General features: G+C 48.6%; 16 non-coding genes across 16 annotated transcripts; all 16 read left to right on the top strand.

The window, feature by feature from the left end:
- The first annotated feature begins 103 nt into the window (after positions 1–103).
- TRNAV-CAC (transfer RNA valine (anticodon CAC)) lies at positions 104–176 on the top strand. Its single transcript has one exon. It is a non-coding gene; the product is annotated as a tRNA-Val (tRNA).
- Positions 177–482: 306 nt separating this feature from the next.
- On the top strand, positions 483–594 carry TRNAL-CAA (transfer RNA leucine (anticodon CAA)). The gene is made up of 2 exons: positions 483–520; positions 549–594. It is a non-coding gene; the product is annotated as a tRNA-Leu (tRNA).
- Positions 595–3,684: 3,090 nt separating this feature from the next.
- TRNAV-CAC (transfer RNA valine (anticodon CAC)) lies at positions 3,685–3,757 on the top strand. The gene has a single exon. It is a non-coding gene; the product is annotated as a tRNA-Val (tRNA).
- Positions 3,758–4,064: 307 nt separating this feature from the next.
- TRNAL-CAA (transfer RNA leucine (anticodon CAA)) lies at positions 4,065–4,176 on the top strand. The gene is made up of 2 exons: positions 4,065–4,102; positions 4,131–4,176. It is a non-coding gene; the product is annotated as a tRNA-Leu (tRNA).
- Positions 4,177–7,267: 3,091 nt separating this feature from the next.
- Positions 7,268–7,340, top strand: TRNAV-CAC (transfer RNA valine (anticodon CAC)). The gene has a single exon. It is a non-coding gene; the product is annotated as a tRNA-Val (tRNA).
- Positions 7,341–7,647: 307 nt separating this feature from the next.
- Positions 7,648–7,759, top strand: TRNAL-CAA (transfer RNA leucine (anticodon CAA)). Its single transcript has 2 exons — positions 7,648–7,685; positions 7,714–7,759. It is a non-coding gene; the product is annotated as a tRNA-Leu (tRNA).
- A 3,081-nt stretch (positions 7,760–10,840) lies between these two features.
- TRNAV-CAC (transfer RNA valine (anticodon CAC)) lies at positions 10,841–10,913 on the top strand. The gene has a single exon. It is a non-coding gene; the product is annotated as a tRNA-Val (tRNA).
- A 306-nt stretch (positions 10,914–11,219) lies between these two features.
- On the top strand, positions 11,220–11,331 carry TRNAL-CAA (transfer RNA leucine (anticodon CAA)). The gene is made up of 2 exons: positions 11,220–11,257; positions 11,286–11,331. It is a non-coding gene; the product is annotated as a tRNA-Leu (tRNA).
- Positions 11,332–14,411: 3,080 nt separating this feature from the next.
- Positions 14,412–14,484, top strand: TRNAV-CAC (transfer RNA valine (anticodon CAC)). Its single transcript has one exon. It is a non-coding gene; the product is annotated as a tRNA-Val (tRNA).
- A 307-nt stretch (positions 14,485–14,791) lies between these two features.
- TRNAL-CAA (transfer RNA leucine (anticodon CAA)) lies at positions 14,792–14,903 on the top strand. Its single transcript has 2 exons — positions 14,792–14,829; positions 14,858–14,903. It is a non-coding gene; the product is annotated as a tRNA-Leu (tRNA).
- A 3,048-nt stretch (positions 14,904–17,951) lies between these two features.
- On the top strand, positions 17,952–18,024 carry TRNAV-CAC (transfer RNA valine (anticodon CAC)). Its single transcript has one exon. It is a non-coding gene; the product is annotated as a tRNA-Val (tRNA).
- Positions 18,025–18,331: 307 nt separating this feature from the next.
- On the top strand, positions 18,332–18,443 carry TRNAL-CAA (transfer RNA leucine (anticodon CAA)). Its single transcript has 2 exons — positions 18,332–18,369; positions 18,398–18,443. It is a non-coding gene; the product is annotated as a tRNA-Leu (tRNA).
- A 3,052-nt stretch (positions 18,444–21,495) lies between these two features.
- Positions 21,496–21,568, top strand: TRNAV-CAC (transfer RNA valine (anticodon CAC)). The gene has a single exon. It is a non-coding gene; the product is annotated as a tRNA-Val (tRNA).
- A 307-nt stretch (positions 21,569–21,875) lies between these two features.
- On the top strand, positions 21,876–21,987 carry TRNAL-CAA (transfer RNA leucine (anticodon CAA)). The gene is made up of 2 exons: positions 21,876–21,913; positions 21,942–21,987. It is a non-coding gene; the product is annotated as a tRNA-Leu (tRNA).
- Positions 21,988–25,039: 3,052 nt separating this feature from the next.
- Positions 25,040–25,112, top strand: TRNAV-CAC (transfer RNA valine (anticodon CAC)). The gene has a single exon. It is a non-coding gene; the product is annotated as a tRNA-Val (tRNA).
- Positions 25,113–25,418: 306 nt separating this feature from the next.
- Positions 25,419–25,530, top strand: TRNAL-CAA (transfer RNA leucine (anticodon CAA)). Its single transcript has 2 exons — positions 25,419–25,456; positions 25,485–25,530. It is a non-coding gene; the product is annotated as a tRNA-Leu (tRNA).
- Positions 25,531–26,227: the final 697 nt, after the last annotated feature.

The following is a 26,227-nucleotide window of genomic DNA, read 5'->3' as shown; positions in this document are numbered from 1 at the left end:
TCACACTTACCCCTCGCATTCCGAGCAACTGCTGATAAAGTATAGAGGAAATCGTGCAAACATATGAGGGGAACTGTGCTCCTTCAGTCAAACCAGCAAGCTTGTTTCTGTAGTGTAGTGGTTATCACGTTCGCCTCACACGCGAAAGGTCCCCGGTTCGAGACCGGGCAGAAACACTTGGCAGCAGCAGCTTTTGTGTTTGCTCCCTAAAACCTCAGTCTCTCTCAATGCACACTTAGACAGAAATGACCTTTAAAAACTTGTGACCTGTGTAAAACGTGCTTTACTATTGCAGGACGCTAAAAAGTTATCTGCATCCCTCGGTGGTCGTGCATGTGCATTGTTTCTTGTTCTGTTTTTTTTTTTTTTCTTGGCCATGTTATATTGTGGGGCCTTTAAAGCTGTGACTTTGATAGGAACATTGCAAGCGGCAAAATCAACAAGTGCAGACTGAAGAGTCCGACCTGCACACTGTTTTGGCTGTCAGGATGGCCGAGTGGTCTAAGGCGCCAGACTCAAGAGAGCTTGATCTTCAGTGAAGCTGAGCCTTCTGGTCTCTTCATGGAGGCGTGGGTTCAAATCCCACTTCTGACAGGTGTATTTTCTTCCCTTAAATCTTACTCTGCTTGCAGAGCCAGCTCCTCACACCACTATCTTTGGAAGCTGCTGTGGCATGTGAGGAGAAATCCACCAACCCATCGGCTGGGCCCTCAATCAAAATTCTGTGTATTACTGGAAGGGGCGTCTCAGGCACACCTTCTGTTAGAGCTGCACTTTATGACAGTAACTACCATGCTGGTTTCTACTTAAGCAGTTGATTCTATTGTTTGAAGTGAGGCTCTCCTGCCACCTTTTGGGCAAAGAAGACACTGCCCCTGCAACAACACAGGCAGACAAGCTCAAACTAGGTTTCTTGGTTAGGTGGGCGGAGCATATTGGCAATGGTGCCTCCTCGTGACTTGCAATTTACATGAAGAAGACAGAGAGGCAGCTGGGAGTAGGCAGTACCCATGAACCCCTGAACACTGACTTGCGACTAGCACACAATTCTGAAATGAGGCGGGGGAAAGGAGGTGATTTCCCCATCAAGGGCCATTCCGGGAAATCAGCCACCCTGCGTCTCCCAGGTGAGTGTTTCAGGCCTATGAGCCACTAATATAAATCTCGCCTGATCGAGCCTGATTGAGCGCTGATCAAGCAAGTGTGCTTGAATCCAAGAGGCATGCTCCTCTGGCTCAAGAGCTAGCAGGCCCTTCAGTGCTTCTGGTTGGGAAGTCTAAGGTGCAATGGTCCATGACTTGCAGCGGGTTACAACTACCAGAAAGGGTCTGCTTTTCACATCAGTGCCCTAGTTCAGCTCACTGGCAAAGGGCATTTTGACTACCTCTTGCCTTGCTAGAGACAAACAAAAAATCCTTGACAGAAAACATCAATTGCTATGGCACGCTTAGAGAGAGAGAGCCTCCAAATGGCCCTGCTTTTCGGAAAGACGCTTCAGAAGATGTTTCAAATGACTATGCAGCGGCAGTCTAGTTGGTATAGGGGTATGATTCTCGCTTCGGGTGTGAGAGGACCTCGGTTCAAATCCCAGACAAACCCCTACCTTTATAGGTTCAGTCTGTGTTTTAAACAGGAGTATTTCTGCTTTTCACTCTTGTAAGATGTCATGTTGCAATGCAATACATGCTTTATACTGGCGTCGAGACGGTTCAGCATCATGAAGGTATGCGAGATTTTTTTGCAACTGCTTTTCTGTGCTGGAGCAGCAGTGCTCGTAGGAACATTAAATGCACAGTGCTTCTCCATGGTAATTTCGGGTCCAGTTCTGAAATCACCTCTTGGAATGAAAGTGATCCCAGTTCCTTTCTTCTAAGGGAAGAGATCGTGTTCCGGAAGGCTCAGCTTTGAGCGTCATGAACATTGGCCCTCATCCTTGCATCCCAGTCCAATGCATAGCCACATAAAGCAAGCAGGTGTGTCTGTTTCCATAGTGTGGTGGTTCCAGTACAATGCATAGCCACATGAAGCAAGACGGCAAGTGTGTCTGTTTGTCTAGTGTAGTGGTTATCATGCGCACCTCACATGCGAAAGGTCCCTGGTTCGAGTCGCTGGGCTTTTTCACAGTATTTGCATTTCCTGCCTCACCTGACAGGCAAGCTGAGATAAAAGAGACTGTGTCTATCCCTCACCATCGTGAGGTACTATGCTCCTGGGGCATCTGTCACAGCTCACCAAGAGGAGTTGCGCCAGCTTACGGCAGTCAGTTGCTCACTGTTTGACCTTTGCAATGAAGCCTGAGCCTACAGCATTCAAGCCAGCCAAGGAAGGAAGGTACGAGAGCGAAAATACCTTTCCTGCCCTCACCAAGAACACACACCTTGAGCAAATAAAGTGCCAGACTTACAAGGTCCTATCGCCACCGGAGCATCACTTTTAGTGACGCCCCGGTGGCACTATGCACTGCGCGGTATTTACAAGATGGCGTTCAGCCACTTTTTGTGGCTTAACACCACCTTGTAAATACGGCCCCTTAGCACGCAGCGCGTTCCCTGGAAGGGGCGTGCAATGGGTGTTGTTGGGAGTGTGCCACAGCAACACCATAGCATTTTGATGCTGCTCCAGATTTAGGAGTTGGCGTAAATCTGCGTCAGCACCAAAATCCAACGCCATCCCAGGGGTGTCGTTAGAGTGGCGCACTGAGGAGAAATGTTTTCATTTCTCCTTGTTTTTGCTCTTTCTATGTGTGATGCATTCTGCAGCACACATAGAAGTAAGAGCAAATCACCATTGAAGATTTTTTTTTGGGCAGGAAGGTGTCCCTTCCTGCACAAAAACAATTTCCCCCTCAACGCAGTCATCCTTGTACCATGGTGCAAGAACGGCTGCGTTGGCGCTCAGCAGCTAATTTAGAGCTGGCGCAGGGGGAAGCACAGGGGTGCGCTGTATTCTACTAAATACGGTGCTTCCCTGCATTTTGAAAATGACGGCGCGTGGGGCTTGCAAATTTGGCACAGCGTCGCACTTAGTCATTTTCTTGTAAATCTGGGCCAAAATGTCTAAAGGATAGAGGCTTTTTATGTCATGTTCGATGAAGACCATGCAAATGACTCTAGTCGTACTGCAGAAGAGAGCACCATGTGCAGTTTCTTGCTTTGGGATGTAGTCTCCCACTCTCTGTCACCAACCCTCCGAGCAGGGTCGGAGCCGTTGCATTTCTGTGCCCAGGCTCGTTGGTCTAGGGGTATGATTCTCGCTTAGGGTGCGAGAGGTCCCAGGTTCAAATCCCGGACGAGCCCATTTTAGCGGAAAACAATCAAATCCTGCTCAAAATACACAACCCCTCAACATTTCTCATTCCACTCGAAGCATTGTTGCGCAAAACATATTTTTTGCCTCAGGCGAAAAATGGATTACAATGCCTTGGCTTCCTTCCTGCTTGCTCTCAGTGCGCCCTGTGTGATGATTTCACAGGCTCTCCTTCCTGGCATTTAGGCATCAGATATTTGTCTGTCTCTGCCCGCAGCTGTGGGATTTTTCAGGACGTCTGAGTGTATGCATGCTGGCTGACACCGCTGCAATTTTCACACTTACCCCTCGCATTCCGAGCAACTGCTGATAAAGTATAGAGGAAATCGTGCAAACATATGAGGGGAACTGTGCTCCTTCAGTCAAACCAGCAAGCTTGTTTCTGTAGTGTAGTGGTTATCACGTTTGCCTCACACGCGAAAGGTCCCCGGTTCGAGACCGGGCAGAAACACTTGGCAGCAGCAGCTTTTGTGTTTGCTCCCTAAAACCTCAGTCTCTCTCAATGCACACTTAGACAGAAATGACCTTTAAAAACTTGTGACCTGTGTAAAACGTGCTTTACTATTGCAGGACGCTAAAAAGTTATCTGCATCCCTCGGTGGTCGTGCATGTGCATTGTTTCTTGTTCTGTTTTTTTTTTTTTTTCTTGGCCATGTTATATTGTGGGGCCTTTAAAGCTGTGACTTTGATAGGAACATTGCAAGCGGCAAAATCAACAAGTGCAGACTGAAGAGTCCGACCTGCACACTGTTTTGGCTGTCAGGATGGCCGAGTGGTCTAAGGCGCCAGACTCAAGAGAGCTTGATCTTCAGTGAAGCTGAGCCTTCTGGTCTCTTCATGGAGGCGTGGGTTCAAATCCCACTTCTGACAGGTGTATTTTCTTCCCTTAAATCTTACTCTGCTTGCAGAGCCAGCTCCTCACACCACTATCTTTGGAAGCTGCTGTGGCATGTGAGGAGAAATCCACCAACCCATCGGCTGGGCCCTCAATCAAAATTCTGTGTATTACTGGAAGGGGCGTCTCAGGCACACCTTCTGTTAGAGCTGCACTTTATGACAGTAACTACCATGCTGGTTTCTACTTAAGCAGTTGATTCTATTGTTTGAAGTGAGGCTCTCCTGCCACCTTTTGGGCAAAGAAGACACTGCCCCTGCAACAACACAGGCAGACAAGCTCAAACTAGGTTTCTTGGTTAGGTGGGCGGAGCATATTGGCAATGGTGCCTCCTCGTGACTTGCAATTTACATGAAGAAGACAGAGAGGCAGCTGGGAGTAGGCAGTACCCATGAACCCCTGAACACTGACTTGCGACTAGCACACAATTCTGAAATGAGGCGGGGGAAAGGAGGTGATTTCCCCATCAAGGGCCATTCCGGGAAATCAGCCACCCTGCGTCTCCCAGGTGAGTGTTTCAGGCCTATGAGCCACTAATATAAATCTCGCCTGATCGAGCCTGATTGAGCGCTGATCAAGCAAGTGTGCTTGAATCCAAGAGGCATGCTCCTCTGGCTCAAGAGCTAGCAGGCCCTTCAGTGCTTCTGGTTGGGAAGTCTAAGGTGCAATGGTCCATGACTTGCAGCGGGTTACAACTACCAGAAAGGGTCTGCTTTTCACATCAGTGCCCTAGTTCAGCTCACTGGCAAAGGGCATTTTGACTACCTCTTGCCTTGCTAGAGACAAACAAAAAATCCTTGACAGAAAACATCAATTGCTATGGCACGCTTAGAGAGAGAGAGCCTCCAAATGGCCCTGCTTTTCGGAAAGACGCTTCAGAAGATGTTTCAAATGACTATGCAGCGGCAGTCTAGTTGGTATAGGGGTATGATTCTCGCTTCGGGTGTGAGAGGACCTCGGTTCAAATCCCAGACAAACCCCTACCTTTATAGGTTCAGTCTGTGTTTTAAACAGGAGTATTTCTGCTTTTCACTCTTGTAAGATGTCATGTTGCAATGCAATACATGCTTTATACTGGCGTCGAGACGGTTCAGCATCATGAAGGTATGCGAGATTTTTTTGCAACTGCTTTTCTGTGCTGGAGCAGCAGTGCTCGTAGGAACATTAAATGCACAGTGCTTCTCCATGGTAATTTCGGGTCCAGTTCTGAAATCACCTCTTGGAATGAAAGTGATCCCAGTTCCTTTCTTCCAAGGGAAGAGATCGTGTTCCGGAAGGCTCAGCTTTGAGCGTCATGAACATTGGCCCTCATCCTTGCATCCCAGTCCAATGCATAGCCACATAAAGCAAGCAGGTGTGTCTGTTTCCATAGTGTGGTGGTTCCAGTACAATGCATAGCCACATGAAGCAAGACGGCAAGTGTGTCTGTTTGTCTAGTGTAGTGGTTATCATGCGCACCTCACATGCGAAAGGTCCCTGGTTCGAGTCGCTGGGCTTTTTCACAGTATTTGCATTTCCTGCCTCACCTGACAGGCAAGCTGAGATAAAAGAGACTGTGTCTATCCCTCACCATCGTGAGGTACTATGCTCCTGGGGCATCTGTCACAGCTCACCAAGAGGAGTTGCGCCAGCTTACGGCAGTCAGTTGCTCACTGTTTGACCTTTGCAATGAAGCCTGAGCCTACAGCATTCAAGCCAGCCAAGGAAGGAAGGTACGAGAGCGAAAATACCTTTCCTGCCCTCACCAAGAACACACACCTTGAGCAAATAAAGTGCCAGACTTACAAGGTCCTATCGCCACCGGAGCATCACTTTTAGTGACGCCCCAGTGGCACTATGCACTGCGCGGTATTTACAAGATGGCGTTCAGCCACTTTTTGTGGCTTAACACCACCTTGTAAATACGGCCCCTTAGCACGCAGCGCGTTCCCTGGAAGGGGCGTGCAATGGGTGTTGTTGGGAGTGTGCCACAGCAACACCATAGCATTTTGATGCTGCTCCAGATTTAGGAGTTGGCGTAAATCTGCGTCAGCACCAAAATCCAACGCCATCCCAGGGGTGTCGTTAGAGTGGCGCACTGAGGAGAAATATTTTCATTTCTCCTTGTTTTTGCTCTTTCTATGTGTGATGCATTCTGCAGCACACATAGAATTAAGAGCAAATCACCATTGAAGATTTTTTTTTTGGGCAGGAAGGTGTCCCTTCCTGCACATAAACAATTTCCCCCTCAACGCAGTCATCCTTGTACCATGGTGCAAGAACGGCTGCGTTGGCGCTCAGCAGCTAATTTAGAGCTGGCGCAGGGGGAAGCACAGGGGTGCGCTGTATTCTACTAAATACGGCGCTTCCATGCATTTTGAAAATGACGGCGCGTGGGGCTTGCAAATTTGGCACAGCGTCGCGCTTAGTCATTTTCTTGTAAATATGGGCCAAAATGTCTAAAGGATAGAGGCTTTTTATGTCATGTTCGATGAAGACCATGCAAATGACTCTAGTCGTACTGCAGAAGAGAGCACCATGTGCAGTTTCTTGCTTTGGGATGTAGTCTCCCACTCTCTGTCACCAACCCTCCGAGCAGGGTCGGAGCCGTTGCATTTCTGTGCCCAGGCTCGTTGGTCTAGGGGTATGATTCTCGCTTAGGGTGCGAGAGGTCCCAGGTTCAAATCCCGGACGAGCCCATTTTAGCGGAAAACAATCAAATCCTGCTCAAAATACACAACCCCTCAACATTTCTCATTCCACTCGAAGCATTGTTGCGCAAAACATATTTTTTGCCTCAGGCGAAAAATGGATTACAATGCCTTGGCTTCCTTCCTGCTTGCTCTCAGTGCGCCCTGTGTGATGATTTCACAGGCTCTCCTTCCTGGCATTTAGGCATCAGATATTTGTCTGTCTCTGCCCGCAGCTGTGGGATTTTTCAGGACGTCTGAGTGTATGCATGCTGGCTGACACCGCTGCAATTTTCACACTTACCCCTCGCATTCCGAGCAACTGCTGATAAAGTATAGAGGAAATCGTGCAAACATATGAGGGGAACTGTGCTACTTCAGTCAAACCAGCAAGCTTGTTTCTGTAGTGTAGTGGTTATCACGTTCGCCTCACACGCGATAGGTCCCCGGTTCGAGACCGGGCAGAAACACTTGGCAGCAGCAGCTTTTGTGTTTGCTCCCTAAAACCTCAGTCTCTCTCAATGCACACTTAGACAGAAATGACCTTTAAAAACTTGTGACCTGTGTAAAACGTGCTTTACTATTGCAGGACGCTAAAAAGTTATCTGCATCCCTCGGTGGTCGTGCATGTGCATTGTTTCTTGTTCTGTTTTTTTTTTTTTTTCTTGGCCATGTTATATTGTGGGGCCTTTAAAGCTGTGACTTTGATAGGAACATTGCAAGCGGCAAAATCAACAAGTGCAGACTGAAGAGTCCGACCTGCACACTGTTTTGGCTGTCAGGATGGCCGAGTGGTCTAAGGCGCCAGACTCAAGAGAGCTTGATCTTCAGTGAAGCTGAGCCTTCTGGTCTCTTCATGGAGGCGTGGGTTCAAATCCCACTTCTGACAGGTGTATTTTCTTCCCTTAAATCTTACTCTGCTTGCAGAGCCAGCTCCTCACACCACTATCTTTGGAAGCTGCTGTGGCATGTGAGGAGAAATCCACCAACCCATCGGCTGGGCCCTCAATCAAAATTCTGTGTATTACTGGAAGGGGCGTCTCAGGCACACCTTCTATTAGAGCTGCACTTTATGACAGTAACTACCATGCTGGTTTCTACTTAAGCAGTTGATTCTATTCTTTGAAGTGAGGCTCTCCTGCCACCTTTTGGGCAAAGAAGACACTGCCCCTGCAACAACACAGGCAGACAAGCTCAAACTAGGTTTCTTGGTTAGGTGGGCGGAGCATATTGGCAATGGTGCCTCCTCGTGACTTGCAATTTACATGAAGAAGACAGAGAGGCAGCTGGGAGTAGGCAGTACCCATGAACCCCTGAACACTGTCTTGCGACTAGCACACAATTCTGAAATGAGGCGGGGGAAAGGAGGTGATTTCCCCATCAAGGGCCATTCCGGGAAATCAGCCACCCTGCGTCTCCCAGGTGAGTGTTTCAGGCCTATGAGCCACTAATATAAATCTCGCCTGATCGAGCGCTGATCGAGCAAGTGTGCTTGAATCCAAGAGGCATGCTCCTCTGGCTCAAGAGCTAGCAGGCCCATCAGTGCTTCTGGTTGGGAAGTCTAAGGTGCAAGGGTCCATGACTTGCAGCGGGTTACAACTACCAGAAAGGGTCTGCTTTTCACATCAGTGCCCTAGTTCAGCTCACTGGCACAGGGCATTTTGACTACCTCTTGCCTTGCTAGAGACAAACAAAAAATCCTTGACAGAAAACATCAATTGCTATGGCACGCTTAGAGAGAGAGAGCCTCCAAATGGCCCTGCTTTTCGGAAAGACGCTTCAGAAGATGTTTCAAATGACTATGCAGCGGCAGTCTAGTTGGTATAGGGGTATGATTCTCGCTTCGGGTGTGAGAGGACCTCGGTTCAAATCCCAGACAAACCCCTACCTTTATAGGTTCAGTCTGTATTTTAAACAGGAGTATTTCTGCTTTTCACTCTTGTAAGATGTCATGTTGCAATGCAATACATGCTTTATACTGGCGTCGAGACGGTTCAGCATCATGAAGGTATGCGAGATTTCTTTGCAGCTGCTTTTCTGTGCTGGAGCAGCAGTGCTCGTAGGAACATTAAATGCACAGTGCTTCTCCATGGTAATTTCGGGTCCAGTTCTGAAATCACCTCTTGGAATGAAAGTGATCCCAGTTCCTTTCTTCCAAGGGAAGAGATCGTGTTCCGGAAGGCTCAGCTTTGAGCGTCATGAACATTGGCCCTCATCCTTGCATCCCAGTCCAATGCATTGCCACATAAAGCAAGCAGGTGTGTCTGTTTCCATAATGTGGTGGTTCCAGTACAATGCATAGCCACATGAAGCAAGCCGGCAAGTGTGTCTGTTTGTCTAGTGTAGTGGTTATCATGCGCACCTCACATGCGAAAGGTCCCTGGTTCGAGTCGCTGGGCTTTTTCACAGTATTTGCATTTCCTGCCTCACCTGACAGGCAAGCTGAGATAAAAGAGACTGTGTCTATCCCTCACCATCGTGAGGTACTACGCTCCTGGGGCATCTGTCACAGCTCACCAAGAGGAGTTGCGCCAGCTTACGGCAGTCAGTTGCTCACTGTTTGACCTTTGCAATGAAGCCTGAGCCTACAGCATTCAAGCCAGCCAAGGAAGGAAGGTACGAGAGCGAAAATAGCTTTCCTGCCCTCACCAAGAACACACACCTTGAGCAAATAAAGTGCCAGACTTACAAGGCCCTATCGCCACCGGAGCATCACTTTTAGTGACGCCCCGGTGGCACTATGCACTGCGCGGTATTTACAAGATGGCGTTCAGCCACTTTTTGTGGCTTAACACCACCTTGTAAATACGGCCCCTTAGCACGCAGCGCGTTCCCTGGAAGGGGCGTGCAATGGGTGTTGTTGGGAGTGTGCCACAGCAACACCATAGCATTTTGATGCTGCTCCAGATTTAGGAGTTGGCGTAAATCTGCGTCAGCACCAAAATCCAACGCCATCCCAGGGGTGTCGTTAGAGTGGCGCACTGAGGAGAAATGTTTTCATTTCTCCTTGTTTTTGCTCTTTCTATGTGTGATGCATTCTGCAGCACACATAGAAGTAAGAGCAAATCACCATTGAAGATTTTTTTTTTGGGCAGGAAGGTGTCCCTTCCTGCACAAAAACAATTTCCCCCTCAACGCAGTCATCCTTGTACCATGGTGCAAGAACGGCTGCGTTGGAGCTCAGCAGCTAATTTAGAGCTGGCGCAGGGGGAAGCACAGGGGTGCGCTGTATTCTACTAAATACGGCGCTTCCCTGCATTTTGAAAATGACGGCGCGTGGGGCTTGCAAATTTGGCACAGCGTCGCGCTTAGTCATTTTCTTGTAAATCTGGGCCAAAATGTCTAAAGGATAGAGGCTTTTTATGTCATGTTCGATGAAGACCATGCAAATGACTCTAGTCGTACTGCAGAAGAGAGCACCATGTGCAGTTTCTTGCTTTGGGATGTAGTCTCCCACTCTCTGTCACCAACCCTCCGAGCAGGGTCGGAGCCGTTGCATTTCTGTGGCCAGGCTCGTTGGTCTAGGGGTATGATTCTCGCTTAGGGTGCGAGAGGTCCCAGGTTCAAATCCCGGACGAGCCCATTTTAGCGGAAAACAATCAAATCCTGCTCAAAATACACAACCCCTCAACATTTCTCATTCCACTCGAAGCATTGTTGCGCAAAACATATTTTTTGCCTCAGGCGAAAAATGGATTACAATGCCTTGGCTTCCTTCCTGCTTGCTCTCAGTGCGCCCTGTGTGATGATTTCACAGGCTCTCCTTCCTGGCATTTAGGCATCAGATATTTGTCTGTCTCTGCCCGCAGCTGTGGGATTTTTCAGGACGTCTGAGTGTATGCATGCTGGCTGACACCGCTGCAATTTTCACACTTACCCCTCGCATTCCGAGCAACTGCTGATAAAGTATAGAGGAAATCGTGCAAACATATGAGGGGAACTGTGCTCCTTCAGTCAAACCAGCAAGCTTGTTTCTGTAGTGTAGTGGTTATCACGTTCGCCTCACACGCGGAAGGTCCCCGGTTCGAGACCGGGCAGAAACACTTGGCAGCAGCAGCTTTTGTGTTTGCTCCCTAAAACCTCAGTCTCTCTCAATGCACACTTAGACAGAAATGACCTTTAAAAACTTGTGACCTGTGTAAAACGTGCTTTACTATTGCAGGACGCTAAAAAGTTATCTGCATCCCTCGGTGGTCGTGCATGTGCATTGTTTCTTGTTCTGTTTTTTTTTTTTTTCTTGGCCATGTTATATTGTGGGGCCTTTAAAGCTGTGAGTTTGATAGGAACATTGCAAGCGGCAAAATCAACAAGTGCAGACTGAAGAGTCCGACCTGCCCACTGTTTTGGCTGTCAGGATGGCCGAGTGGTCTAAGGCGCCAGACTCAAGAGAGCTTGATCTTCAGTGAAGCTGAGCCTTCTGGTCTCTTCATGGAGGCGTGGGTTCAAATCCCACTTCTGACAGGTGTATTTTCTTCCCTTAAATCTTACTCTGCTTGCAGAGCCAGCTCCTCACACCACTATCTTTGGAAGCTGCTGTGGCATGTGAGGAGAAATCCACCAACCCATCGGCTGGGCCCTCAATCAAAATTCTGTGTATTACTGGAAGGGGCGTCTCAGGCACACCTTCTGTTAGAGCTGCACTTTATGACAGTAACTACCATGCTGGTTTCTACTTAAGCAGTTGATTCTATTGTTTGAAGTGAGGCTCTCCTGCCACCTTTTGGGCAAAGAAGACACTGCCCCTGCAACAACACAGGCAGACAAGCTCAAACTAGGTTTCTTGGTTAGGTGGGCGGAGCATATTGGCAATGGTGCCTCCTCGTGACTTGCAATTTACATGAAGAAGACAGAGAGGCAGCTGGGAGTAGGCAGTACCCATGAACCCCTGAACACTGTCTTGCGACTAGCACACAATTCTGAAATGAGGCGGGGAAAGGAGGTGATTTCCCCATCAAGGGCCATTCCGGGAAATCAGCCACCCTGCGTCTCCCAGGTGAGTGTTTCAGGCCTATGAGCCACTAATATAAATCTCGCGTGATCGAGCGCTGATCGAGCAAGTGTGCTTGAATCCAAGAGGCATGCTCCTCTGGCTCAAGCGCTAGCAGGCCCATCAGTGCTTCTGGTTGGGAAGTCTAAGGTGCAAGGGTCCATGACTTGCAGCGGGTTACAACTACCAGAAAGGGTCTGCTTTTCACATCAGTGCCCTAGTTCAGCTCACTGGCACAGGGCATTTTGACTACCTCTTGCCTTGCTAGAGACAAACAAAAAATCCTTGACAGAAAACATCAATTGCTATGGCACGCTTAAAGAGAGAGAGCCTCCAAATGGCCCTGCTTTTCGGAAAGACGCTTCAGAAGATGTTTCAAATGACTATGCAGCGGCAGTCTAGTTGGTATAGGGGTATGATTCTCGCTTCGGGTGTGAGAGGACCTCGGTTCAAATCCCAGACAAACCCCTACCTTTATAGGTTCAGTCTGTGTTTTAAACAGGAGTATTTCTGCTTTTCACTCTTGTAAGATGTCATGTTGCAATGCAATACATGCTTTATACTGGCGTCGAGACGGTTCAGCATCATGAAGGTATGTGAGATTTCTTTGCAACTGCTTTTCTGTGCTGGAGCAGCAGTGCTCGTAGGAACATTAAATGCACAGTGCTTCTCCATGGTAATTTCGGGTCCAGTTCTGAAATCACCTCTTGGAATGAAAGTGATCCCAGTTCCTTTCTTCCAAGGGAAGAGATCGTGTTCCGGAAGGCTCAGCTTTGAGCGTCATGAACATTGGCCCTCATCCTTGCATCCCAGTCCAATGCATAGCCACATAAAGCAAGCAGGTGTGTCTGTTTCCATAGTGTGGTGGTTCCAGTACAATGCATAGCCACATGAAGCAAGCCGGCAAGTGTGTCTGTTTGTCTAGTGTAGTGGTTATCATGCGCACCTCACATGCGAAAGGTCCCTGGTTCGAGTCGCTGGGCTTTTTCACAGTATTTGCATTTCCTGCCTCACCTGACAGGCAAGCTGAGATAAAAGAGACTGTGTCGATCCCTCACCATCGTGAGGTACTACGCTCCTGGGGCATCTGTCACAGCTCACCAAGAGGAGTTGCGCCAGCTTACGGCAGTCAGTTGCTCACTGTTTGACCTTTGCAATGAAGCCTGAGCCTACAGCATTCAAGCCAGCCAAGGAAGGAAGGTACGAGAGCGAAAATAGCTTTCCTGCCCTCACCAAGAACACACACCTTGAGCAAATAAAGTGCCAGACTTACAAGGTCCTATCGCCACCGGAGTATCACTTTTAGTGACGCCCCGGTGGCACTATGCACTGCGCGGTATTTACAAGATGGCGTTCAGCCACTTTTTGTGGCTTAACACCACCTTGTAAATACGGCCCCTTAGCACGCAGCGCGTTCCCTGGAAGGGGCGTGCAATGGGTGTTGTTGGGAGTGTGCCACAGCAACACCATAGCATTTTGATGCTGCTCCAGATTTAGGAGTTGGCGTAAATCTGCGTCAGCACCAAAATCCAACGCCATCCCAGGGGTGTCGTTAGAGTGGCGCACTGAGGAGAAATGTTTTCATTTCTCCTTGTTTTTGCTCTTTCTATGTGTGATGCATTCTGCAGCACACATAGAAGTAAGAGCAAATCACCATTGAAGATTTTTTTTTTGGGCAGGAAGGTGTCCCTTCCTGCACAAAAACAATTTCCCCCTCAACGCAGTCATCCTTGTACCATGGTGCAAGAACGGCTGCGTTGGCGCTCAGCAGCTAATTTAGAGCTGGCGCAGGGGGAAGCACAGGGGTGCGCTGTATTCTACTAAATACGGCGCTTCCCTGCATTTTGAAAATGACGGCGCGTGGGGCTTGCAAATTTGGCACAGCGTCGCGCTTAGTCATTTTCTTGTAAATCTGGGCCAAAATGTCTAAAGGATAGAGGCTTTTTATGTCATGTTCGATGAAGACCATGCAAATGACTCTAGTCGTACTGCAGAAGAGAGCACCATGTGCAGTTTCTTGCTTTGGGATGTAGTCTCCCACTCTCTGTCACCAACCCTCCGAGCAGGGTCGGAGCTGTTGCATTTCTGTGCCCAGGCTCGTTGGACTAGGGGTATGATTCTCGCTTAGGGTGCGAGAAGTCCCAGGTTCAAATCCCGGACGAGCCCATTTTAGCGGAAAACAATCAAATCCTGCTCAAAATACACAACCCCTCAACATTTCTCATTCCACTCGAAGCATTGTTGCGCAAAACATATTTTTTGCCTCAGGCGAAAAATGGATTACAATGCCTTGGCTTCCTTCCTGCTTGCTCTCAGTGCGCCCTGTGTGATGATTTCACAGGCTCTCCTTCCTGGCATTTAGGCATCAGATATTTGTCTGTCTCTGCCCGCAGCTGTGGGATTTTTCAGGACGTCTGAGTGTATGCATGCTGGCTGACACCGCTGCAATTTTCACACTTACCCCTCGCATTCCGAGCAACTGCTGATAAAGTATAGAGGAAATCGTGCAAACATATGAGGGGAACTGTGCTCCTTCAGTAAAACCAGCAAGCTTGTTTCTGTAGTGTAGTGGTTATCACGTTCGCCTCACATGCGAAAGGTCCCCGGTTCGAGACCGGGCAGAAACACTTGGCAGCAGCAGCTTTTGTGTTTGCTCCCTAAAACCTCAGTCTCTCTCAATGCACACTTAGACAGAAATGACCTTTAAAAACTTGTGACCTGTGTAAAACGTGCTTTACTATTGCAGGACGCTAAAAAGTTATCTGCATCCCTCGGTGGTCGTGCATGTGCATTGTTTCTTGTTCTGTTTTTTTTTTTTTTTCTTGGCCATGTTATATTGTGGGGCCTTTAAAGCTGTGACTTTGATAGGAACATTGCAAGCGGCAAAATCAACAAGTGCAGACTGAAGAGTCCGACCTGCCCACTGTTTTGGCTGTCAGGATGGCCGAGTGGTCTAAGGCGCCAGACTCAAGAGAGCTTGATCTTCAGTGAAGCTGAGCCTTCTGGTCTCTTCATGGAGGCGTGGGTTCAAATCCCACTTCTGACAGGTGTATTTTCTTCCCTTAAATCTTGCTCTGCTTTGGAAGTGAGGAGAAATCCACCAACCCATCGGCTGGGCCCTCAATCAAAATTCTGTGTATTACTGGAAGGGGCGTCTCAGGCACACCTTCTGTTAGAGCTGCACTTTATGACAGTAACTACCATGCTGGTTTCTACTTAAGCAGTTGATTCTATCGTTTGAAGTGAGGCTCTCCTGCCACCTTTTGGGCAAAGAAGACACTGCCCCTGCAACAACACAGGCAGACAAGCTCAAACTAGGTTTCTTGGTTAGGTGGGCGGAGCATATTGGCAATGGTGCCTCCTCGTGACTTGCAAATTACATGAAGAAGACAGAGAGGCAGCTGGGAGTAGGCAGTACCCATGAACCCCTGAACACTGTCTTGCGACTAGCACACAATTCTGAAATGAGGCGGGGGAAAGGAGGTGATTTCCCCATCAAGGGCCATTCCGGGAAATCAGCCACCCTGCGTCTCCCAGGTGAGTGTTTCAGGCCTATGAGCCACTAATATAAATCTCGCCTGATCAAGCCTGATCGAGCGCTGATCGAGCAAGTGTGCTTGAATCCAAGAGGCATGCTCCTCTGGCTCAAGAGCTAGCAGGCCCTTCAGTGCTTCTGGTTGGGAGTCTAAGGTGCAAGGGTCCTTGACTTGCAGCGGGTTACAACTACCAGAAAGGGTCTGCTTTTCACATCAGTGCCCTAGTTCAGCTCACTGGCACAGGGCATTTTGACTACCTCTTGCCTTGCTAGAGACAAACAAAAAATCCTTGACAGAAAACATCAATTGCTATGGCACGCTTAGAGAGAGAGAGCCTCCAAATGGCCCTGCTTTTCGGAAAGACACTTCAGAAGATGTTTCAAATGACTATGCAGCGGCAGTCTAGTTGGTATAGGGGTATGATTCTCGCTTTGGGTGTGAGAGGACCTCGCTTCAAATCCCAGACAAACCACTACCTTTATAGGTTCAGTCTGTGTTTTAAACAGGAGTATTTCTGCTTTTCACTCTTGTAAGATGTCATGTTGCAATGCAATACATGCTTTATACTGGCGTCGACACGGTTCAGCATCATGAAGGTATGCGAGATTTCTTTGCAACTGCTTTTCTGTGCTGGAGCAGCAGTGCTCGTAGGAACATTAAATGCACAGTGCTTCTCCATGGTAATTTCGGGTCCAGTTCTGAAATCACCTCTTGGAATGAAAGTGATCCCAGTTCCTTTCTTCCAAGGGAAGAGATCGTGTTCCGGAAGGCTCAGCTTTGAGCGTCATGAACATTGGCCCTCATCCTTGCATCCCAGTCCAATGCATAGCCACATAAAGCAAGCAGGTGTGTCTGTTTCCATAGTGTGGTGGTTCCAGTACAATGCATAGCCACATCAAGCAAGCCGGCAAGTGTGTCTGTTTGTCTAGTGTAGTGGTTATCATGCGCACCTCACATGCGAAAGGTCCCTGGTTCGAGTCGCTGGGCTTTTTCACAGTATTTGCATTTCCTGCCTCACCTGACAGGCAAGCTGAGATAAAAGAGACTGTGTCTATCCCTCACCATCGTGAGGTACTACGCTCCTGGGGCATCTGTCACAGCTCACCAAGAGGAGTTGCGCCAGCTTACGGCAGTCAGTTGCTCACTGTTTGACCTTTGCAATGAAGCCTGAGCCTACAGCATTCAAGCCAGCCAAGGAAGGAAGGTACGAGAGCGAAAATAGCTTTCCTGCCCTCACCAAGAACACACACCTTGAGCAAATAAAGTGCCAGACTTACAAGGTCCTATCGCCACCGGAGCATCACTTTTAGTGACGCCCCGGTGGCACTATGCACTGCGCGGTATTTACAAGATGGCGTTCAGCCACTTTTTGTGGCTTAACACCACCTTGTAAATACGGCCCCTTAGCACGCAGCGCGTTCCCTGGAAGGGGCGTGCAATGGGTGTTGTTGGGAGTGTGCCACAGCAACACCATAGCATTTTGATGCTGCTCCAGATTTAGGAGTTGGCGTAAATCTGCGTCAGCACCAAAATCCAACGCCATCCCAGGGGTGTCGTTAGAGTGGCGCACTGAGGAGAAATGTTTTCATTTCTCCTTGTTTTTGCTCTTTCTATGTGTGATGCATTCTGCAGCACACATAGAAGTAAGAGCAAATCACCATTGAAGATTTTTTTTTTGGGCAGGAAGGTGTCCCTTCCTGCACAAAAACAATTTCCCCCTCAACGCAGTCATCCTTGTACCATGGTGCAAGAACGGCTGCGCTGGCGCTCAGCAGCTAATTTAGAGCTGGCGCAGGGGGAAGCACAGGGGTGCGCTGTATTCTACTAAATACGGCGCTTCCCTGCATTTTGAAAATGACGGCGCGTGGGGCTTGCAAATTTGGCACAGCATCGCGCTTAGTCATTTTCTTGTAAATCTGGGCCAAAATGTCTAAAGGATAGAGGCTTTTTATGTCATGTTCGATGAAGACCATGCAAATGACTCTAGTCGTACTGCAGAAGAGAGCACCATGTGCAGTTTCTTGCTTTGGGATGTAGTCTCCCACTCTCTGTCACCAACCCTCCGAGCAGGGTCGGAGCCGTTGCATTTCTGTGCCCAGGCTCGTTGGTCTAGGGGTATGATTCTCGCTTAGGGTGCGAGAGGTCCCACGTTCAAATCCCGGACGAGCCCATTTTAGCGGAAAACAATCAAATCCTGCTCAAAATACACAACCCCTCAACATTTCTCATTCCACTCGAAGCATTGTTGCGCAAAACATATTTTTTGCCTCAGGCGAAAAATGGATTACAATGCCTTGGCTTCCTTCCTGCTTGCTCTCAGTGCGCCCTGTGTGATGATTTCACAGGCTCTCCTTCCTGGCATTTAGGCATCAGATATTTGTCTGTCTCTGCCCGCAGCTGTGGGATTTTTCAGGACGTCTGAGTGTATGCATGCTGGCTGACACCGCTGCAATTTTCACACTTACCCCTCGCATTCCGAGCAACTGCTGATAAAGTATAGAGGAAATCGTGCAAACATATGAGGGGAACTGTGCTCCTTCAGTCAAACCAGCAAGCTTGTTTCTGTAGTGTAGTGGTTATCACGTTTGCCTCACACGCGAAAGGTCCCCGGTTCGAGACCGGGCAGAAACACTTGGCAGCAGCAGCTTTTGTGTTTGCTCCCTAAAACCTCAGTCTCTCTCAATGCACACTTAGACAGAAATGACCTTTAAAAACTTGTGACCTGTGTAAAACGTGCTTTACTATTGCAGGACGCTAAAAAGTTATCTGCATCCCTCGGTGGTCGTGCATGTGCATTGTTTCTTGTTCTGTTTTTTTTTTTTTTTCTTGGCCATGTTATATTGTGGGGCCTTTAAAGCTGTGACTTTGATAGGAACATTGCAAGCGGCAAAATCAACAAGTGCAGACTGAAGAGTCCGACCTGCACACTGTTTTGGCTGTCAGGATGGCCGAGTGGTCTAAGGCGCCAGACTCAAGAGAGCTTGATCTTCAGTGAAGCTGAGCCTTCTGGTCTCTTCATGGAGGCGTGGGTTCAAATCCCACTTCTGACAGGTGTATTTTCTTCCCTTAAATCTTGCTCTGTTTTGGAAGCTGCTGTGGCATGTGAGGAGAAATCCACCAACCCATCGGCTGGGCCCTCAATCAAAATTCTGTGTATTACTGGAAGGGGCGTCTCAGGCACACCTTCTGTTAGAGCTGCACTTTATGACAGTAACTACCATGCTGGTTTCTACTTAAGCAGTTGATTCTATCGTTTGAAGTGAGGCTCTCCTGCCACCTTTTGGGCAAAGAAGACACTGCCCCTGCAACAACACAGGCAGACAAGCTCAAACTAGGTTTCTTGGTTAGGTGGGCGGAGCATATTGGCAATGGTGCCTCCTCGTGACTTGCAATTTACATGAAGAAGACAGAGAGGCAGCTGGGAGTAGGCAGTACCCATGAACCCCTGAACACTGTCTTGCGACTAGCACACAATTCTGAAATGAGGCGGGGGAAAGGAGGTGATTTCCCCATCAAGGGCCATTCCGGGAAATCAGCCACCCTGCGTCTCCCAGGTGAGTGTTTCAGGCCTATGAGCCACTAATATAAATCTCGCCTGATCGAGCGCTGATCGAGCAAGTGTGCTTGAATCCAAGAGGCATGCTCCTCTGGCTCAAGAGCTAGCAGGCCCATCAGTGCTTCTGGTTGGGAAGTCTAAGGTGCAAGGGTCCATGACTTGCAGCGGGTTACAACTACCAGAAAGGGTCTGCTTTTCACATCAGTGCCCTAGTTCAGCTCACTGGCACAGGGCATTTTGACTACCTCTTGCCTTGCTAGAGACAAACAAAAAATCCTTGACAGAAAACATCAATTGCTATGGCACGCTTAGAGAGAGAGAGCCTCCAAATGGCCCTGCTTTTCGGAAAGACGCTTCAGAAGATGTTTCAAATGACTATGCAGCGGCAGTCTAGTTGGTATAGGGGTATGATTCTCGCTTCGGGTGTGAGAGGACCTCGGTTCAAATCCCAGACAAACCCCTACCTTTATAGGTTCAGTCTGTGTTTTAAACAGGAGTATTTCTGCTTTTCACTCTTGTAAGATGTCATGTTGCAATGCAATACATGCTTTATACTGGCGTCGAGACGGTTCAGCATCATGAAGGTATGCGAGATTTCTTTGCAACTGCTTTTCTTTGCTGGAGCAGCAGTGCTCGTAGGAACATTAAATGCACAGTGCTTCTCCATGGTAATTTCGGGTCCAGTTCTGAAATCACCTCTTGGAATGAAAGTGATCCCAGTTCCTTTCTTCCAAGGGAAGAGATCGTGTTCCGGAAGGCTCAGCTTTGAGCGTCATGAACATTGGCCCTCATCCTTGCATCCCAGTCCAATGCATAGCCACATAAAGCAAGCAGGTGTGTCTGTTTCCATAGTGTGGTGGTTCCAGTACAATGCATAGCCACATCAAGCAAGCCGGCAAGTGTGTCTGTTTGTCTAGTGTAGTGGTTATCATGCGCACCTCACATGCGAAAGGTCCCTGGTTCGAGTCGCTGGGCTTTTTCACAGTATTTGCATTTCCTGCCTCACCTGACAGGCAAGCTGAGATAAAAGAGACTGTGTCTATCCCTCACCATCGTGAGGTACTACGCTCCTGGGGCATCTGTCACAGCTCACCAAGAGGAGTTGCGCCAGCTTACGGCAGTCAGTTGCTCACTGTTTGACCTTTGCAATGAAGCCTGAGCCTACAGCATTCAAGCCAGCCAAGGAAGGAAGGTACGAGAGCGAAAATAGCTTTCCTGCCCTCACCAAGAACACACACCTTGAGCAAATAAAGTGCCAGACTTACAAGGTCCTATCGCCACCGGAGCATCACTTTTAGTGACGCCCCGGTGGCACTATGCACTGCGCGGTATTTACAAGATGGCGTTCAGCCACTTTTTGTGGCTTAACACCACCTTGTAAATACGGCCCCTTAGCACGCAGCGCGTTCCCTGGAAGGGGCGTGCAATGGGTGTTGTTGGGAGTGTGCCACAGCAACACCATAGCATTTTGATGCTGCTCCAGATTTAGGAGTTGGCGTAAATCTGCGTCAGCACCAAAATCCAACGCCATCCCAGGGGTGTCGTTAGAGTGGCGCACTGAGGAGAAATGTTTTCATTTCTCCTTGTTTTTGCTCTTTCTATGTGTGATGCATTCTGCAGCACACATAGAAGTAAGAGCAAATCACCATTGAAGATTTTTTTTTTGGGCAGGAAGGTGTCCCTTCCTGCACAAAAACAATTTCCCCCTCAACGCAGTCATCCTTGTACCATGGTGCAAGAACGGCTGCGCTGGCGCTCAGCAGCTAATTTAGAGCTGGCGCAGGGGGAAGCACAGGGGTGCGCTGTATTCTACTAAATACGGCGCTTCCCTGCATTTTGAAAATGACGGCGCGTGGGGCTTGCAAATTTGGCACAGCATCGCGCTTAGTCATTTTCTTGTAAATCTGGGCCAAAATGTCTAAAGGATAGAGGCTTTTTATGTCATGTTCGATGAAGACCATGCAAATGACTCTAGTCGTACTGCAGAAGAGAGCACCATGTGCAGTTTCTTGCTTTGGGATGTAGTCTCCCACTCTCTGTCACCAACCCTCCGAGCAGGGTCGGAGCCGTTGCATTTCTGTGCCCAGGCTCGTTGGTCTAGGGGTATGATTCTCGCTTAGGGTGCGAGAGGTCCCACGTTCAAATCCCGGACGAGCCCATTTTAGCGGAAAACAATCAAATCCTGCTCAAAATACACAACCCCTCAACATTTCTCATTCCACTCGAAGCATTGTTGCGCAAAACATATTTTTTGCCTCAGGCGAAAAATGGATTACAATGCCTTGGCTTCCTTCCTGCTTGCTCTCAGTGCGCCCTGTGTGATGATTTCACAGGCTCTCCTTCCTGGCATTTAGGCATCAGATATTTGTCTGTCTCTGCCCGCAGCTGTGGGATTTTTCAGGACGTCTGAGTGTATGCATGCTGGCTGACACCGCTGCAATTTTCACACTTACCCCTCGCATTCCGAGCAACTGCTGATAAAGTATAGAGGAAATCGTGCAAACATATGAGGGGAACTGTGCTCCTTCAGTCAAACCAGCAAGCTTGTTTCTGTAGTGTAGTGGTTATCACGTTTGCCTCACACGCGAAAGGTCCCCGGTTCGAGACCGGGCAGAAACACTTGGCAGCAGCAGCTTTTGTGTTTGCTCCCTAAAACCTCAGTCTCTCTCAATGCACACTTAGACAGAAATGACCTTTAAAAACTTGTGACCTGTGTAAAACGTGCTTTACTATTGCAGGACGCTAAAAAGTTATCTGCATCCCTCGGTGGTCGTGCATGTGCATTGTTTCTTGTTCTGTTTTTTTTTTTTTTTCTTGGCCATGTTATATTGTGGGGCCTTTAAAGCTGTGACTTTGATAGGAACATTGCAAGCGGCAAAATCAACAAGTGCAGACTGAAGAGTCCGACCTGCACACTGTTTTGGCTGTCAGGATGGCCGAGTGGTCTAAGGCGCCAGACTCAAGAGAGCTTGATCTTCAGTGAAGCTGAGCCTTCTGGTCTCTTCATGGAGGCGTGGGTTCAAATCCCACTTCTGACAGGTGTATTTTCTTCCCTTAAATCTTGCTCTGTTTTGGAAGCTGCTGTGGCATGTGAGGAGAAATCCACCAACCCATCGGCTGGGCCCTCAATCAAAATTCTGTGTATTACTGGAAGGGGCGTCTCAGGCACACCTTCTGTTAGAGCTGCACTTTATGACAGTAACTACCATGCTGGTTTCTACTTAAGCAGTTGATTCTATCGTTTGAAGTGAGGCTCTCCTGCCACCTTTTGGGCAAAGAAGACACTGCCCCTGCAACAACACAGGCAGACAAGCTCAAACTAGGTTTCTTGGTTAGGTGGGCGGAGCATATTGGCAATGGTGCCTCCTCGTGACTTGCAATTTACATGAAGAAGACAGAGAGGCAGCTGGGAGTAGGCAGTACCCATGAACCCCTGAACACTGTCTTGCGACTAGCACACAATTCTGAAATGAGGCGGGGGAAAGGAGGTGATTTCCCCATCAAGGGCCATTCCGGGAAATCAGCCACCCTGCGTCTCCCAGGTGAGTGTTTCAGGCCTATGAGCCACTAATATAAATCTCGCCTGATCGAGCGCTGATCGAGCAAGTGTGCTTGAATCCAAGAGGCATGCTCCTCTGGCTCAAGAGCTAGCAGGCCCATCAGTGCTTCTGGTTGGGAAGTCTAAGGTGCAAGGGTCCATGACTTGCAGCGGGTTACAACTACCAGAAAGGGTCTGCTTTTCACATCAGTGCCCTAGTTCAGCTCACTGGCACAGGGCATTTTGACTACCTCTTGCCTTGCTAGAGACAAACAAAAAATCCTTGACAGAAAACATCAATTGCTATGGCACGCTTAGAGAGAGAGAGCCTCCAAATGGCCCTGCTTTTCGGAAAGACGCTTCAGAAGATGTTTCAAATGACTATGCAGCGGCAGTCTAGTTGGTATAGGGGTATGATTCTCGCTTCGGGTGTGAGAGGACCTCGGTTCAAATCCCAGACAAACCCCTACCTTTATAGGTTCAGTCTGTGTTTTAAACAGGAGTATTTCTGCTTTTCACTCTTGTAAGATGTCATGTTGCAATGCAATACATGCTTTATACTGGCGTCGAGACGGTTCAGCATCATGAAGGTATGCGAGATTTCTTTGCAACTGCTTTTCTTTGCTGGAGCAGCAGTGCTCGTAGGAACATTAAATGCACAGTGCTTCTCCATGGTAATTTCGGGTCCAGTTCTGAAATCACCTCTTGGAATGAAAGTGATCCCAGTTCCTTTCTTCCAAGGGAAGAGATCGTGTTCCGGAAGGCTCAGCTTTGAGCGTCATGAACATTGGCCCTCATCCTTGCATCCCAGTCCAATGCATAGCCACATAAAGCAAGCAGGTGTGTCTGTTTCCATAGTGTGGTGGTTCCAGTACAATGCATAGCCACATGAAGCAAGCCGGCAAGTGTGTCTGTTTGTCTAGTGTAGTGGTTATCATGCGCACCTCACATGCGAAAGGTCCCTGGTTCGAGTCGCTGGGCTTTTTCACAGTATTTGCATTTCCTGCCTCACCTGACAGGCAAGCTGAGATAAAAGAGACTGTGTCGATCCCTCACCATCGTGAGGTACTACGCTCCTGGGGCATCTGTCACAGCTCACCAAGAGGAGTTGCGCCAGCTTACGGCAGTCAGTTGCTCACTGTTTGACCTTTGCAATGAAGCCTGAGCCTACAGCATTCAAGCCAGCCAAGGAAGGAAGGTACGAGAGCGAAAATAGCTTTCCTGCCCTCACCAAGAACACACACCTTGAGCAAATAAAGTGCCAGACTTACAAGGTCCTATCGCCACCGGAGCATCACTTTTAGTGACGCCCCGGTGGCACTATGCACTGCGCGGTATTTACAAGATGGCGTTCAGCCACTTTTTGTGGCTTAACACCACCTTGTAAATACGGCCCCTTAGCACGCAGCGCGTTCCCTGGAAGGGGCGTGCAATGGGTGTTGTTGGGAGTGTGCCACAGCAACACCATAGCATTTTGATGCTGCTCCAGATTTAGGAGTTGGCGTAAATCTGCGTCAGCACCAAAATCCAACGCCATCCCAGGGGTGTCGTTAGAGTGGCGCACTGAGGAGAAATGTTTTCATTTCTCCTTGTTTTTGCTCTTTCTATGTGTGATGCATTCTGCAGCACACATAGAAGTAAGAGCAAATCACCATTGAAGATTTTTTTTTTGGGCAGGAAGGTGTCCCTTCCTGCACAAAAACAATTTCCCCCTCAACGCAGTCATCCTTGTACCATGGTGCAAGAACGGCTGCGTTGGCGCTCAGCAGCTAATTTAGAGCTGGCGCAGGGGGAAGCACAGGGGTGCGCTGTATTCTACTAAATACGGCGCTTCCCTGCATTTTGAAAATGACGGCGCGTGGGGCTTGCAAATTTGGCACAGCGTCGCGCTTAGTCATTTTCTTGTAAATCTGGGCCAAAATGTCTAAAGGATAGAGGCTTTTTATGTCATGTTCGATGAAGACCATGCAAATGACTCTAGTCGTACTGCAGAAGAGAGCACCATGTGCAGTTTCTTGCTTTGGGATGTAGTCTCCCACTCTCTGTCACCAACCCTCCGAGCAGGGTCGGAGCTGTTGCATTTCTGTGCCCAGGCTCGTTGGTCTAGGGGTATGATTCTCGCTTAGGGTGCGAGAAGTCCCAGGTTCAAATCCCGGACGAGCCCATTTTAGCGGAAAACAATCAAATCCTGCTCAAAATACACAACCCCTCAACATTTCTCATTCCACTCGAAGCATTGTTGCGCAAAACATATTTTTTGCCTCAGGCGAAAAATGGATTACAATGCCTTGGCTTCCTTCCTGCTTGCTCTCAGTGCGCCCTGTGTGATGATTTCACAGGCTCTCCTTCCTGGCATTTAGGCATCAGATATTTGTCTGTCTCTGCCCGCAGCTGTGGGATTTTTCAGGACGTCTGAGTGTATGCATGCTGGCTGACACCGCTGCAATTTTCACACTTACCCCTCGCATTCCGAGCAACTGCTGATAAAGTATAGAGGAAATCGTGCAAACATATGAGGGGAACTGTGCTCCTTCAGTCAAACCAGCAAGCTTGTTTCTGTAGTGTAGTGGTTATCACGTTCGCCTCACATGCGAAAGGTCCCCGGTTCGAGACCGGGCAGAAACACTTGGCAGCAGCAGCTTTTGTGTTTGCTCCCTAAAACCTCAGTCTCTCTCAATGCACACTTAGACAGAAATGACCTTTAAAAACTTGTGACCTGTGTAAAACGTGCTTTACTATTGCAGGACGCTAAAAAGTTATCTGCATCCCTCGGTGGTCGTGCATGTGCATTGTTTCTTGTTCTGTTTTTTTTTTTTTTCTTGGCCATGTTATATTGTGGGGCCTTTAAAGCTGTGACTTTGATAGGAACATTGCAAGCGGCAAAATCAACAAGTGCAGACTGAAGAGTCCGACCTGCACACTGTTTTGGCTGTCAGGATGGCCGAGTGGTCTAAGGCGCCAGACTCAAGAGAGCTTGATCTTCAGTGAAGCTGAGCCTTCTGGTCTCTTCATGGAGGCGTGGGTTCAAATCCCACTTCTGACAGGTGTATTTTCTTCCCTTAAATCTTGCTCTGCTTTGGAAGTGAGGAGAAATCCACCAACCCATCGGCTGGGCCCTCAATCAAAATTCTGTGTATTACTGGAAGGGGCGTCTCAGGCACACCTTCTGTTAGAGCTGCACTTTATGACAGTAACTACCATGCTGGTTTCTACTTAAGCAGTTGATTCTATCGTTTGAAGTGAGGCTCTCCTGCCACCTTTTGGGCAAAGAAGACACTGCCCCTGCAACAACACAGGCAGACAAGCTCAAACTAGGTTTCTTGGTTAGGTGGGCGGAGCATATTGGCAATGGTGCCTCCTCGTGACTTGCAATTTACATGAAGAAGACAGAGAGGCAGCTGGGAGTAGGCAGTACCCATGAACCCCTGAACACTGTCTTGCGACTAGCACACAATTCTGAAATGAGGCGGGGGAAAGGAGGTGATTTCCCCATCAAGGGCCATTCCGGGAAATCAGCCACCCTGCGTCTCCCAGGTGAGTGTTTCAGGCCTATGAGCCACTAATATAAATCTCGCCTGATCGAGCGCTGATCGAGCAAGTGTGCTTGAATCCAAGAGGCATGCTCCTCTGGCTCAAGAGCTAGCAGGCCCATCAGTGCTTCTGGTTGGGAAGTCTAAGGTGCAAGGGTCCATGACTTGCAGCGGGTTACAACTACCAGAAAGGGTCTGCTTTTCACATCA

This window comes from Pleurodeles waltl, unplaced genomic scaffold, assembly GCF_031143425.1.
Source record: "Pleurodeles waltl isolate 20211129_DDA unplaced genomic scaffold, aPleWal1.hap1.20221129 scaffold_332, whole genome shotgun sequence".
Taxonomy (NCBI): domain Eukaryota; kingdom Metazoa; phylum Chordata; class Amphibia; order Caudata; family Salamandridae; genus Pleurodeles; species Pleurodeles waltl.
The sequence above is the reverse complement of the archived record's forward strand: the minus strand, read 5'-3'. Positions and strand labels throughout refer to the sequence as shown.